At 42.2% G+C, this 14829-nt stretch overlaps 1 protein-coding gene across 5 annotated transcripts in view; it reads left to right on the top strand.

Annotated features, from left to right (window-relative positions):
- LOC140185131 (ATP-sensitive inward rectifier potassium channel 1-like) overlaps positions 1 to 14829 on the top strand; it is an 84359-nt gene that overhangs the window by 15557 nt on the left and 53973 nt on the right. The window contains exon 2 of one of the 5 annotated variants that reach the window (XM_072238452.1): positions 825 to 906. The exons of the other annotated variants lie outside the window; for them this stretch is intronic. The gene's annotated coding sequence lies outside the window, so the exon portion shown is untranslated. The remainder of the gene's footprint in view (positions 1 to 824; positions 907 to 14829) is intronic. 5 annotated transcript variants of the gene reach the window in all.

Genomic DNA, 14829 nt, shown 5'->3' with positions numbered 1-14829 from the left:
ATACAACCCTGAGATTCATCTTCCCACAGGCAGGCATGAAACAAAGAAACAAAATGGAACCGTTCAAAGAAAACATCAAATATGCAAAAAAAGAACAAATTGTGCAAACAGCAAAAAAAAACATGAGCAAATAAGACACAGAATGTTAAACATCAAATCACAGAGTCCTTGAAACAGTCTAGGAATGTTCAGTTTAGTTCAGTTCAGTTCAATGTAGCCCCATCAGATTTGGAGTTATTGGAGGAACCTGGATGCTGCATAACCTATACTGCTCTCATACAAGTTCAACAGAAACAGTAATCAGGTTTCAATAATTTCAGCAGATAAAAGTAATGTTTAGTTTTGAATATTTTATTTGTTTTTTTATTGATTTGAATTTTTGGGTTGGTAGTCTACTTTCCTAGACTAGATGCAGTGGGTGACCACATTGGCTCCCCACTCTTGTTGTGTGCATGTGCAGCCGTGTCTCATCCTCAGGTGAGGAGCACTAAGCCACTTCCCCAGAAAACTTGACAACCTTTGACAGAAGCGTGGCTTAATGGCCAGCCCAAGGTTCTAAGAAGCCTTGGAACAGTTTATTAACATTGCCTGATATTCAAGAGTTGTAAGACTGTTAAATTTGCTTTAAAAATTGAAATAAGTATTAAAATAAATATCATTCCAGAGTGGATGAACTCATTTCTTTACAGCAAACTGCTTCCCACAGTGTGTACTCAATGCATAGCCTATCAAAACAGTAAAACCAACATAGAAATTAAAGATTTCATTCAAAATATTAAACGTCCAACCTTATCTCCACCATCCTTCTCCATCCTGCTCTCCAGGTGAAGAACTTGCATTGAAGTGAAGGTGCTTGGATCATGTGCTGGCTGAGGATGAGGGACCTAGATTCCCAGCGTGGCTACTGTAAGTTTAGAGAGAGAACTGCATTCCTAATACAATGCAGAGGATTGCCAGAACACAGGGAGTTTACTGGTGGTCTCCATGGGGAATCCATTACAGCAGATCGACAGGCACACTGGCCTTAAGTATGCCTGCAGAATGTTGGATCTACCTTCTCTGAGAGAAGCTACTCGATTTGGGGCAACCCAGCCGGCTAGCAGCCAAATCGCATTCATCAGAAAGAAATGCTGACTGATGCAAATGTGATCTACTGGTCTCTCTGTTTAAAGGTTTGTCCAATGGGTGATGTGTTGATTAAGTCTCATTATTGACAATAGACACATGTTCTCATCAGATTAAGAGCATGATGGGGCAGTTGGTATACAAGTTGATGCAGTGTGTAGTGGGACTGTGGGGTGGACAGGGAGATGATAGGGCAAAATTGAAGTCAGTGAGATGAGTTGAAGTGTAACACTGGGGCAAAATTGAAAAAAGGTGATGAATACAGGATGTGAAGATCTTATATTTGAATCCATACAGTACATGGAATAAGATGGATGATCTTACAGAGCAGTTAGAGATTGGCTGGTATAACATGCACATCAATGAGATGTGGCTGAAAGATGATATTAGTTGGAAGCTTTAGACCATAAGATAAAGGAGCAGAATTAGGCCATTTGACCCATTTCATTATGACTGATCCAAATTTCCTCACAGCCCCAATCTCCTGCCTTCTCCCTGTATTCCTTCGTGCCCTGACCAATTAAAAATCTATCAACCACTGCCTTAAATATAATAAAGACTTGTCCTCACCAGCTTAACATCCAAGAATACACCTTGTGTTGAAAGGACAGGCAAGTAGGCAGAGGGGGCAGAAGGTGCAGAGGGGGTAGGGTGGCTCTGTCAGTAAAAGATGAAATCAAATTTTTAGAAAGAGGCGACATAGGATCAGAAGATATAGAATCCCTGTGGGTGGAGTTAAGAAACTGCAAGGGTAACAAGACCCTCATGGGAGGTATATACAGGCTCCTGAACAGTAACCAAGTTGTAGGGTATAATTTCAACAGGAAATAGAAAAGGACAATGTTACAATAGTCATGGGGGATTTCAACATGCAGATAGATTGGGGCATTCAGGTTGGTGCTGGATCCCAAGAGAGGGAATTTGCAGAATGTCTACAGGATGGCTTTTTGAGACAGGTTGTGGTTGAACCCACTAGGGGAAAAGCAATTTTGGTTTGTGTGTTGTGTAATGAACCAGATTTGATAGGGAGATTAAAATTAAAAAAAAAACCTTGTGAGACAGTGATCATAATATGATAGAATTCACTCTGCAGTTTGAGAGAGAGAAGATAAAGTCAGATGTATGTGTTGTGTCTATACAACTACATATTAAAATAAAAGCACACATACAGGAGATGGTTTTACTAGTGTATTCACATTGCAGGGAGAGAGACAGCACAGATTAATGCACATGCATAAACAACAGACCTATGCACATTGATAAGTTATCATTCTATACTTAGTTCTAAGGAGAGTCATTGTCCTAAAAGAAATAAATCCATACGTTACACTTCCTTCCTCTTTAGATTAATGTAACATAAAACTGTATATGTAACAAAAATTCAATTTCCCTTTAACAAACCATATTCAAGGAAACATGCTTTCCCATTAACAGTCCATAACAAATTTCACTCTACTAAAGATCCTGTCTTTTGGGTGGCACTCTGTTTCCTTCAGGATAGCGCCTTTGGAGCTGTTGAGTGGCATCAAGTTTGGCAGGTGCCTTGTCAAAGACAATGTTCTCTGTTGTAGGTGTCACGTTGTTGATCATCACTGAGAGGTAGGTCCAGTGGCTGTAGTATGTGTCCGTCTTGCTGGATTCAGTCAATGCAGTGCGTTCTTCAGCTGAGCATCCACTATCTGGTATACATGATGTCTCAATGTCTGATCTCCAACATGGACTGTATACATCAGTGGTCCAGTTCTTGTAACTATCCTACTGGGTGTCCACTTTTCTTCTCTGTAATCATGTACTAGCACTTCCTGTCCAATCTCAAAGTTCCTTGCTGCTTCACTTGGCAACTGGTTGAACTGTTTATTCTGCACTTCTCTCTGTAGGTCAGGAGGTCTATGTGAGATCTCAGATTCCTGCTCAGGAACAGCTTTGCAGGAGTTTGATTTGTCGTCGTATGAACAGAGCTCCGATACAGAAAAAAGAGGTTGTCCACCTTGAGCTGTAGAGAAATGTCCTCCTTGTCCATCGCTTTAATAGACTTCTTGAATGTTTGGATAAACCTTGCAGTTAACCCATTCATTGCTGGTGGTGAGGCACTGACTTGAAATGCCTGATGCCGTTTTTCTTCATGAACAGTCGTAATTCTTCTGACGTGTATTGCGATCCGTTGTCACTCACAATTTGCTCTAGTAAGCCATTTCTGGTGAAGATAATCCTCAGAGCAGAGACAGTCTTTGCTGAGGTGGTTGACTTCATCGGGATAACCTCCGGCCACTTTGAATGAACATCCACAGTAAGGAGTCTAAGTGGCCCAGCAAAGTCAATATGTACTCTTTGCCAGGGTGAACGGTGGGTGTAGCAGTGCCTGTGGGGATGCTTTTTGACATCCCAAACAGCTTTTGGCCAAATTTTCAATCAGTTTATCTATTCCCAGCCACCACACATAGCTCCAGGTGAGACTCTTCATCTTGACTGTACCCAGGTGTCCTTCATGCAGATTCTCTAACACTCTGGTGCACAGTTTAGTGGGAACCACAACACAGGATCCACGCATCAGTGTTGTTTGACATACCGACAGTTGGTCTCATCTCACTGGGAGCTCTGGAAACATAGGGTCACCATGAGCTGGCCGTCCTTGCATGGTGATGTCACAGACTTGTGACAACATTCCGTCATTCCTTGCTTCCCTTTGTATTTCAGAACTTGTTACTGGCAACTGGTCCACTAATGCTGTGTGAAACACTTCTGCTGAGTCACAGTATGAAGACTTTTCTTCATTTGTCAATAATGGAAGATGTGACAAGCCACTTGCATTGCTCTGTTGTTTGGCTCCTTGAACTCTGTGTCATAAGAGTGGGCTCCTAGGAAGAGTGCCCAACGTTGTAACTGGGTAGGAGACATCACTGGAATTCCCTTCCTGGGACTGAAGATGGACACAAGGGGCTGGTGATCTGTCACTGGAGCAAACTTTTGTCTCTAAAGGTAGTGGTGGAATTTCTTTATTCCTCATATTAGACTAAGGGCCTCTTGGTTGATCTGTGCATAGTTGCGTTCTGTGCTCGTCAGTGATATTGAAGCAAATGCAAGCAGGCTTTCAGATCCATCTTTCATAATGTGTGACAAAACAGCTCCATCACCACAAGGAGACGCATTGTATGCCAGTCTGATGGGCAGGGATGGCTCATAATGGGTGAGCAGTTCATTGGATGTCATTAGTCTCTTTGTTTCCTTGAATGGTCTTTCACATCTTTCTCCTGTCTGCAACAAAGCATTCAATGGGTGCAGCACTATAACAATGTTTGGGAGAAACCGGTGTAGTAGTTTACAAGGCCCAAATATGACCCAAGTTGTGACACATTTTCCTGTTTGGGTCCCTGTAGCATTGCTTCAGTCTTCTCTTGTGATTTATGTAGGCCATGCTTGTGAATAACTTGTCCACAACATGAGATTTCATTCTTGAAAAACTCACATTTCTCTCATTGTGCATAAACCATACTCACTCAGCCTAGTAAGCACTTTACTAAGGTTCTGGAGATGCCTTTCATCATTTTTGCCAGTCACGATGATGTCATCAAGGTAACATTGTGCTCCTGGGATATCTTGGAGCACTTGGTCCATTGCTCTTTGCCAAGTTGCTGGAGCTGATGCGACGCCAAAGATAAGATGATTATACTGGAACAGTCCCTTGTGAGTGTTGATTGCAAGGAAATTCCTGCTTGACTCCTCCATCTCCATTTGCAGATAGGCTTGTAACAAGTCAATCTTTGAAAACCTCTCCCTGTCTGCCAAAGATGCAAAAATGTCTTCTATGGCAGGGGATACTGCACAGTATACAGCATCAGGTTGATGCTCACCTTGAAATCCCCACATATGCAAATGGTTCCAGTCTGCCCTTCTTGATCACCAGGATAATAGGTGTGGCCCAATTACTCCACTCAGCCTTGGAGCGAATTCCAGACACCACCAAACTCTGAAGTCGAGCATCCACTCAAGGACATAATGTGTAAAGTATTGGATGCGCTTTATGAAATATTGGTGTTGCTGTTTCATCCAGTTGAGTTCTGGCCTTCACGCCTCTGAGTTTACCAATCCCCTTCTCAAACACCTCCTAAATTAGTATTAAATAGCTGTGCCAGTCTCTGGTTAGTGCTACCATTTGGGCTGCCGTTGCCTGTTGATGTCACACTGTGAGCTTTGATTGTGTGCCTGTCTAGTTGGATTTTTCTCAACGATTCATGTACGAAAAGTGCTGGCCCTCCACTTTTCTATACACATAGCTCTAACTGCTACATTTGGCCTCAATATAGCACATTCACTTTCAGTTTGCCTTTAGGAGAAACTTTCTCACCTGTATAGGTCTTTTGCATCACTGAGGTCTTTTCTAATAGTAGCTTAGAAAACAGTCTGGTGTGGTCAACCTCTGGAATCATAGACAAAGCTGACCCTGTATCCAACTCCATTTTCAGTTTTACACCAGACATGTCTATTGTGATCCATATTATATTGTGACCTGCTTCAGTAATGCTATGCAGTTCTAGGCATGACAGTTCACCTTTGTCAGACTCTGTTGTCTGATTCTGTTTCACATTCGGTAACTTAGTGCATTTGCTTAGTTTTGTCTTTGAAACTTTTCACTCTGTGGGGTTTTTCCTCTTTGGCTGTGCTTTTTTGTCTGACTTGTGCACTCTCTCTATGTGTCATTCTTTGTGACACTTTGCAAACTTTTTCTTTGAACCAACAATCACTTACATCATTGGAGGATTTGCCACATCGATAACATTTTTGGCTTCTGCACCATTCAGGGACATTTTAAGCATTTTGCATTCTAAACTCCTTTTCTGTAGTTCTGATGCATTACTTGCTGCAATCTCTAATGATAGAGACTGGTCAATGCCCGATTTAAGGCTTGGTCTCTTTCCCACAGTAACCTCTCTTGAGTGTTTTTACTATGCATGCCACATACAAGTCTGTCCCTTAATGCACCAGAAAGTCCATCTCTAATGTCACAGCATTGGGAAAGTTTGCGCAGTTCTGCAATGTATTCAGCAAAGCTTTCATCCTTTGACTGGCTCCTTTTGTTAAACCTAAAGCTCTCAGCTATTGCCAGCGGTTTAGGGCTCAAGTGATTTTGTAAAGTTGAAACAATTTCAATGAATGTCTTGCTTGCTGGCTTTTCAGGAGTTGCTAAGTTGTGCAAAAGCCTGGATGTTTTAGCACCCATTAAACTGAGAAGTGCGGATACTTTCTTCTCCTCATCTACATTGTTCACATTACAATACAGTTCAATCCTCTCGATATACAATTCCCAAGCCTCATTAGCACCATCAAATTCGTCAAATTTCCTGACTAAGGCCGTCGTCATGTTATTTTCACTTTAACTTTGCTGGTTGTGCATCCTTCACTGTGTACTATGCAGATACTCACGCATCCTTTGAGAGCGTCTGTGATTACCTTCTCTGTACTGATTAACTCTTTCCTCTCGCTGTCTCTCCATAACTGTTGGCGCAGCTGGTGATATTCGCTTTCAGTTTTGTACTCATCACTAATTTGTTGTGTCTGTACACCTGCGTGTCAATTAAAATAAAAGCACTGCATGTGGGAGATGGTTTTAACTGGTGTATTCACATTGCAGGGAGAAAGAGAGCAATGCTCATGCATAGACAACAGATCAGTGTGCATAGGTAAGTTATCAGTCCGTATGTGGTGCTAAGGGGGAGTCATCGCTTGTAAAGAAATAGATCCATACATTACAGTACAAGTATTACAGTGGAGAAAAGGGAATTACAGAGGCATGAGAGGCACCAGTTTGGTAGGCGCATGACAGATATATCCCAAAGATAAAGTAGTATTCTAAAGGGAGGATGAGGCAACCATGGGTGACAAGGGAATAAAAGTCAGCATAAAAGCAAGAGAGAGGATATAATACAGCAATAATTATTGAGAACGTAGAGAATTGGGAAGCTTTTAAAAACTTACAGAAGGTAACAAAAACCATGAGGAGAAAAAAGATGAAATATGGAAGGTAAGGTAGCCAAAAATATCAAAGATGATACCAATTATTTTTCAAATATACAGTATAAACAAGATTCCTTTACCTTAAACTCCCTCAAGATCTGGTTGTAAACAACAGCTCGTTCACCTTGCATTAATTAGCCCAAGCTCGGTCAACAGTTCTGCTGTACTTTGACTAAGGCATTGTTTTATGCTTTCAAAAAACCAATTTCTGCTGTTAATTTTTAAACACCATCTCCCAATAAGCCCTCTAAATGATGCTTCTTCAGCTTTGTCAAGTGTGGAAGCCTCCTGTTTAACAGAGACACAGATAAACATGGTGCATGCAATAGTTCAGTTACATAGAAAGAAACCATAGAAAAACTTATAACACAATACAGGCCGTTCGGCCCACAATGCTGTGCCGAACACGTACTTACTTTATAAATTACCTCAGGTTACCTGTAGCTCTCTATTTTTCTAAGCTCCATGTACCTATCCAGGAGTCTCTTAACAGACCCTATTGTATCAGCCCCCTCCACCATTGCTGGCAGCCCATTCCACACACTCGCCACTCTCTGCGTAAAAAACTTAACCCTGACGTCTCCTCTGTACCTGCTTCCAAGCACCTTAAAACTGTGCCCTCTTGTGCTAGCCATTTCAGCCCTGGGGAAGAGCCTCTGACTATCCACACAATCAATGCCTCTCATCATCTTATACACCTCTATCAGGTCACCTCTCGTCCTGTGTCGCTCCAAGGAGAAAAGGCTAAGTTCACTCAACCTATTCTCATAAGGCATGCTCCCTAATCCAGGCAACATCCTTGTAAATCTCCTCTGCACCCTTTCTATAGTTTCCACATCCTTCCTGTAGTGAGGTGACCAGAACTGAGCACAGTACTCCAAGTGGGGTCTGACCAGGGTCCGACATAGTGGTAACATTACCTCTCAGCTCTTAAACTCAATCATACGGTTGATGAAGACCAATATACAGTATGCTTTCTTAACCACAGAGTAAATCTGCTTTGAGTGTCCTATGGACTCGGACCCCAAGATCCCTCTGATTCTCCACACTGCCAAGAGTCTTGCCATTAATACTATATTCTGCCATGATATTTGACCCACCCAAATAAACCACCTTACACTTAACTAGGTTGAACACCATCTGCCACTTCTCAGCCCAGTTTTGCATCCTATCATTGTCCCACTGTAACCTCTGACTGCCCTCCACACTATCCACAACACCTCCAACCTTTGTGTCATCAGCAAATTTACTAACCCATCCCTCTACTTACTCATCCAGGTCATTTATAAGAATCACGAGGAGAATGGGTCCGAGAACAGATCCCTGTGGCACACCAGTAGTCACCAACCTCCATGCATAATATGACCTGTCTACAGCCACACTTTGTCTTCTGTGGGCAAGCCAGTTCTGGATCCCATGCCTCCTTACTTTCTCAATAAGCCTTGCATGGGGTACTTTATTAAATGCCTTGCTGAAATCCATATACACTACATCTACTGCTCTACCTTCATTGATGTGTTTAGTCACATCCTCAGAATTCATTCAAGCTCATAAGGCATGACCTGCCTTTGACAAAGCCATGCTGACTATTCCTAATCATATTATGCCTCTCCAAATGTTCATAAATCCTGCCTCTCAGGATCTTCTCCATGAACTTACCAACCACTGGAGTAAGACTCACTGGTTTATAATTTCCTGGGCTATCTGTACTCCCTTTCTTGGATACGGGAACAACATCTGCAACCTTCCAATCCTCTGGAACCTCCTCCCTTGCTTCCCACAGTAGCCTGGGGTATATCTCATCTGGTCCTGGTGACTTATCCAACTTGATGCTTTCCAAAAGCTCCAGCACATCCCCTTTCTTAATGTCTATATGCTCAAGCCTTCCAGTCTGCTGTAAGTCATCCCTACAATCACCAAGGTCCTTTTCTGTCATGAATACTGAAGCAAATAGTCCACTACCTCCTCCAGTTCCATACACACTTTTCTACTGTCACACTTGATTGGTCCTATAGTCTCGTATCTTATCCTTTTGCTCTTCACATACTTATAGAATTCCTCGGGGTTTTCCTTAATCCTGCTCACCAAGGCCTTCTCATGGCCCCTTTTAGCTCTCCTAATTTCTTTCTTAAGTTCCTTCCTGCTAGCCTTATAATCTTCTAGATCTCTATCATTGCCTAGCTTTTTGAACCTTTCGTAAGCTTTTCTTTTCTTCTTGACTAGATTTTCAACTACCTTTGCACACCATGGTTCCTGTACCCTACCATCCTTTCCCTGTCTCATTGGAACGTACCTGTACAGAATGCCACACAAATAGCCCCTGAACATTTGCTACATTTCTGCCATACATTTCCTAGAGAACGTCTGTTCCCAATTTATGCTTCCAAGTCCCTGCCTGATTGCTTCACATTTCCCCTTACTCCAGTTAAACGCTTTCCTAACTTGTCAGTTCCCATCTCTCTCCAATGCTATGGTAAAGGAGATAGAATTGTGATCACTATCTCCAAAATGTTCTCCCACTGAGAGACCTGACACCTGACCAGGTTCATTTCCCAATACCAGATCAAGTTCAGCCTCTCCTCTTGTAGGCTTATCTACATACTGTGTCAGGAAACCTTCCTGAACACACCAAACTAACAACATTCCATCTAAACCCCTCATTTTAGGAAGATGCCAATCAATATTGGGGAAATTAAAATCTCCCATCACGACAACCCTGTTATTACTGCACTGTTCCAGAATCTGTCTCCCTATCTGCTCCTCAATGTCCCTGTTACTATTGGGTGGTCTATAAATAAACACCCAGTAGAGTTATTGAGCCCTTCCTGTTTCTATCTTCCACCCACAGAGACTCAGTAGATAGTCCCTCCATGACTTCCTCCTTTTCTGCAGCCGTGACACTATCTCTGATCAGCAGTGCCATGCCTCCACCTCTTGCCTCCCTCCTTGTCCTTTCTGAAACATCTAAAGCCTGGCATTTGATGTAGCCATTCCTGTCCTTGAGCCATCCAAGTCTCTGTAATGGCCATCACATCATTGCTCCAAGTACTGATCCATGCTCCAAGCTCATCTGCTTTGTTCATGATACTCCTTGCATTAAAATTTATTATTACTGCACTGATCATTAAATTTGCAGATAGAGAGCTGGTGCAGGGATAACAACTTGATGCTTAATGTCACCAAAACCAAGGAGATGATCGTCGATTTCAGACGGTCTCAGCCTGAGCACACACCCCTCAGCATCAGCGGCTCCACAGTGGAAAACATCAAGTTCCTTGGGGTGCAGATCTCGGACAATCTCACCTGGTCCAGGAACACCACTGGGATTGGGAAACGGGCCCAGCACTTTCTGAGGAAGCTTAAACAAGCATCACTCCCCACTAACATCTTAACTACATTCTACAGAGGCGTGGTTGAGAGTGTGCTGACCTTTTGCATCACAATCTGGTACTCCAGCTGTAGTGCTGTCGACAAAAAAGCCTTGCAGAGGGTGGTTAGGGGAGCAGAGAAGGTTATTGGGGTCTTCCTACCTTCTGTCCAAGACCTCTTTCAGAGTCGATGCCTCCAGAAGACACGGTACATCATTAAAGACCCCTCACACCCTCTCCATGAACTGTTTGTTCTTCTGCCATCAAGCAAACGTTACAGGAGCATCAAAACTAAAACCACAAGGCTACTAAACAGTTTCCTCCCACAGGCAGTCAGACTGCTAAATAGCTGCTCCACCTGACTCTGCTTTGGCCACTTTTAACTTGCACTGGACACTTATAACTGATTTGACTGACATGTGGCTGTTGTGTTTTACTATTTATTGTTATGTTTATTATTTTGTGTTGCGTTTGTTATGTTATGATTGTACTGCCCCTGAGGAATGCTGTCTCATTCTGCCCTGGAGAGCTGATGTATGGTTAGAATGACAATAAAGTTTTTTGAATCTTTGAATCTTGAATCTTGAAATAGACACATCTCAAACCGTTAGTCTGAGCGCGTCTCTTCTCTATCACCTGCCTATCCTCCCTCTCACACTGCCTACAAACTTTCTTTTTGTGAGCCAATTGCCCCTTCCTCCATCTCTTCAGTTCAGAGCCCCCCCCCCACCCCCAGCAATTCTAGTTTAAACTCTCCCCAGTAGCTTTAACAAACCTCTTTGTCAGGATATTGGTCCCTCTCGGATTCAAGTGCAACCTGTCCTTTTTGTACAGGTCACACCTGCCCCAAAAGAGGTCCCAGTAATCCAGAAATCTGAATCCCTGCCCCCTGCTCCAATCCCTCAGCCACGTACAGTTGAAGTCAGAAGTTTACATACACCTTAGCCAAATACATTTAAACTTAGTTTTTCACAATTCCTGATACTTAATCCTAGAAAACATTCCCTGTCTTAGGTCAGTTAGGATCACTACTTTATTTTAAGAATGTGAAATGTCAGAACAATAGTAGAGAGAATGATTTATTTCAGCTTTTATTTCTTTCATCACTTTCCCAGTGGGTCAGAAGTTTACATACACTTTGTTCGTATTTGGCAGCATTGCCTTTAAATTGTTTAACTTGGGTCAAACATTTTGGATAGCCTTCCACAAGCTTCTCACAGTAATTTGCTGGAATTTTGTTCCATTCCTCCAGACAGAACTGGTGTAACTGAGTCAGGTTTGTAGGCCTCCTTGCTCGCACATGCTTTTTCAGTTCTGCCCACAAATTTTCTATCGGATTGAGGTCAGAAAATGATGTCAAGTCTGGTTCATCCTTGGGAGCAATTTCTAAACTCCTGAAGGTACCACGTTCATCTGTACAAATAATAGTACGCAAGTATAAACACTATGGGACCATGCAGCCGTCATATCGCCCAGGAAGGAGACACTTTCTGTCTCCGAGGTGAACGTACTTTGACACGAAAAGTGCAAATCAATCCCAGAGCAACAGCAAAGGACCTTGTGAAGATGCTGGAGGAAACAGGTAGACAAGTATCTATATCCACAGTGAAGCAAGTCCTATATTGACATAACCTGAAAGACTGCTCAGCAAGCCAGACTACAGTTTGCAAGTGCACATGGGGACAAGGATCTTACTTTTGGGAGAAATGTCCTCAGGTCTGATGAAACTAAAATTGAACTGTTTGGCCATAATGACCATCGTTATGTTTGGAGGAAAAAGGGTGAGGCTTGTAAGCCGAAGAACAACATCCCAACCGTGAAGCATGGGGGTGGTAGCATCATGTTGTGGGGGTGCTTTGCTGCAGGAGGGACTGGTGCACTTCACAAAATAGATGGCATCATGAGGAAGGAAAATTATGTGGATATATTGAAGCAACATCTCAAGACATCAGCCAGGAAGTTAAAGCTCAGTCGCAAATGCGTCTTCCAGATGGACGATGACCCCAAGCATACCTCCAAAGTTGTGGCAAAATTGCTTAAGGACAACAAAGTCAAGGTATTGGAGTGGTCATCACAAAGCCCTTCAACTGTATTTATCACTCGCTCTATTCCTATACTCACTGTCGCGTGGCACAGGCAGTAATCCCGAGATTACTACTGGTTGGTATTGCTGTTCCTTGCCACTGTGGTTTGTTCAATCATGTTTTCTCATAGGTTCACCAAGCATCCAGAAGCAGGGGAGAGATGAATTCTTATCATGGACTGAGAGGCAGGATGAGAATGTTAACTTAGGCTGGATATTGGAGACTGGGTATGAACTAAAATGAGGCCGAAGGATGTAGAAACTGCAGGTGCTGGAGCCAAACAGAACATTGTGGAAGAACTCAAAAAGGGATGGTTAATATTTCAAGTTGAGATCCTGTGTCAGGACTGGGAGTGTAGAGACAACATACAGTACTGTGCAAAAGTCTTAGGCACATGTGAAAAAAATTCTGTAAAGCAAAGATGTTTTAAAAAATAATGAAATGAAAAGTTACTAAATATCAAAAATTTTACTATAAAGAACAGTGAACAGTAAAAAAGTAAATCAACTCAATATTTGGTGTGATCATACTTTGCCTTTAAAATTGCATTAATTCTCTTAGGTACACTGTCGTGCAGTCTTATAAGAAAATCGGCTGGTATGTTGTTCCAAGCATCTTGGAGAACTTGCCACAGTTCTTCTGCAAACTTTGGCTGTCTCTCCAGGTAATCACAGACAGCATCAAAGATGTAGAGATCAGGGCTCTGTGGAGGTCATACCATCTGTTCCAGAACTCCCTGTTCTTTTCACTGCAGATTGTTCATTGACCTTGGCCGTGTGTGTTGGAGTCATTGTTTTGTTGCAGAATGAATTTGGGGCCGATCAGACACATCCCTGTTGGTATTGTGTGATGGATGAGAATCTGTTTGTACTTCTCAGCATTGAGGTTTCCATTAATTCTGAACAGATCACCAACTCTATTTGTAGAATTGCAGCCTCAAACCTGTAGGGAACCTCCACTGTGTTTCACAGTTGGCTGCAGACACACATCCATGTTGCACTCTCCAGCTCTTCTACAGACAAACTGCCTCCAGTTTGAGACAAAAATATCAAATTTTGACTCATTAGTCCAGAGCACTTGCTGCCATTGTTCAGCATCCCAGTCCTTGTGTTTTTGTGCATAGGCGAGTCCCTTGGCTTTGTTTCCACTTCGAAGGAATGTTTCTTTTGGCTACAACTCTTCCATGAAGATCACTTCTAACAAGAATTCTCTGGACTGTATGAGGGTGTACTTGGGTTCTAGTGGTTTCTGTGAGTTGAAGGTAGATAGCAGTGCTGGACTTCATCTAATTTAGGAGGGATGTATCTCTCGTCTGATGTACTCAGTTTCTGTGGCCGACCACAGTGTTTCTGATCCTCAACCGTTCCCATTTCTTTGTGCTTCTTCAGAAGAGCTTGGACAGCACATCTTAAAACTCCTGTCTGTTATAAAATTTCTGCTTGGAAGAAACCTTGCTGATGCAGGATAATCACCTTATGTCTTGTTGCTTTGCTCACTTTTGCCATAGTGATGATTTGAAGGTTAAACTATCACATCTGCCACACCCTCACCTTTTAGCTTGATTGTCCTTTGCCCACTTTGATTCCTTCCACACTTGTTTCTGTTTCAGTTAATCAGTTTCATTCATATAGCTCATAATGTCATTTATCATTCGCACCTGTTTGTTATCTTTGTTCAATTATGCACTGAGCTGTGTACCTACAAGGTAATCAAGTTTTTATTTGAAAAGTACTTTATTACTTAATATGTTACTTTCTATAAGAAAGTATACATTTTTCTCTATAATGTTTAATTTTTTTTGAAAAATGAGTCTTTCGAAATCTAGAATTTGTTCTTTTCTACTGACATGCTAATGCAGAATAAGTACTTAAAACAAAATTTATACTAAAAAAATCTAGGGTGCCTAAGACTTTTGCACAGTACTGTAGCTGGTAAAAAGAGGAGAGTATTTTCATTAACTGAGGAAAGCATCAATAAAGTGTCAATAAATACTTCAGAATTGGGGTGAGGCAGGGAGAAGGTTCAAAGTACTTTCAGGAATAACAGAAGCCCAAAGTATTTCTGCACTCAGGTGACTGCTAGCAGTGTGAAAAGACTTGATCAATCGGTTTTCACAACAGATACATTGTGTCCCCACAAAAGCCAGATGCTCTTTGCTCAGCACGTCCTGCCCTTCTTCCAGCTATTATACAGCTATGGTGTCTAGCTATCCTATGTTCAGTCTACACAGACTAGCCATCACT

This window comes from Mobula birostris, chromosome 20, assembly GCF_030028105.1.
Source record: "Mobula birostris isolate sMobBir1 chromosome 20, sMobBir1.hap1, whole genome shotgun sequence".
Taxonomy (NCBI): Eukaryota; Metazoa; Chordata; class Chondrichthyes; order Myliobatiformes; family Myliobatidae; genus Mobula; species Mobula birostris.
Note: the sequence above shows the minus strand (reverse complement) of the source record. Positions and strands in the feature narration are given on the sequence as shown.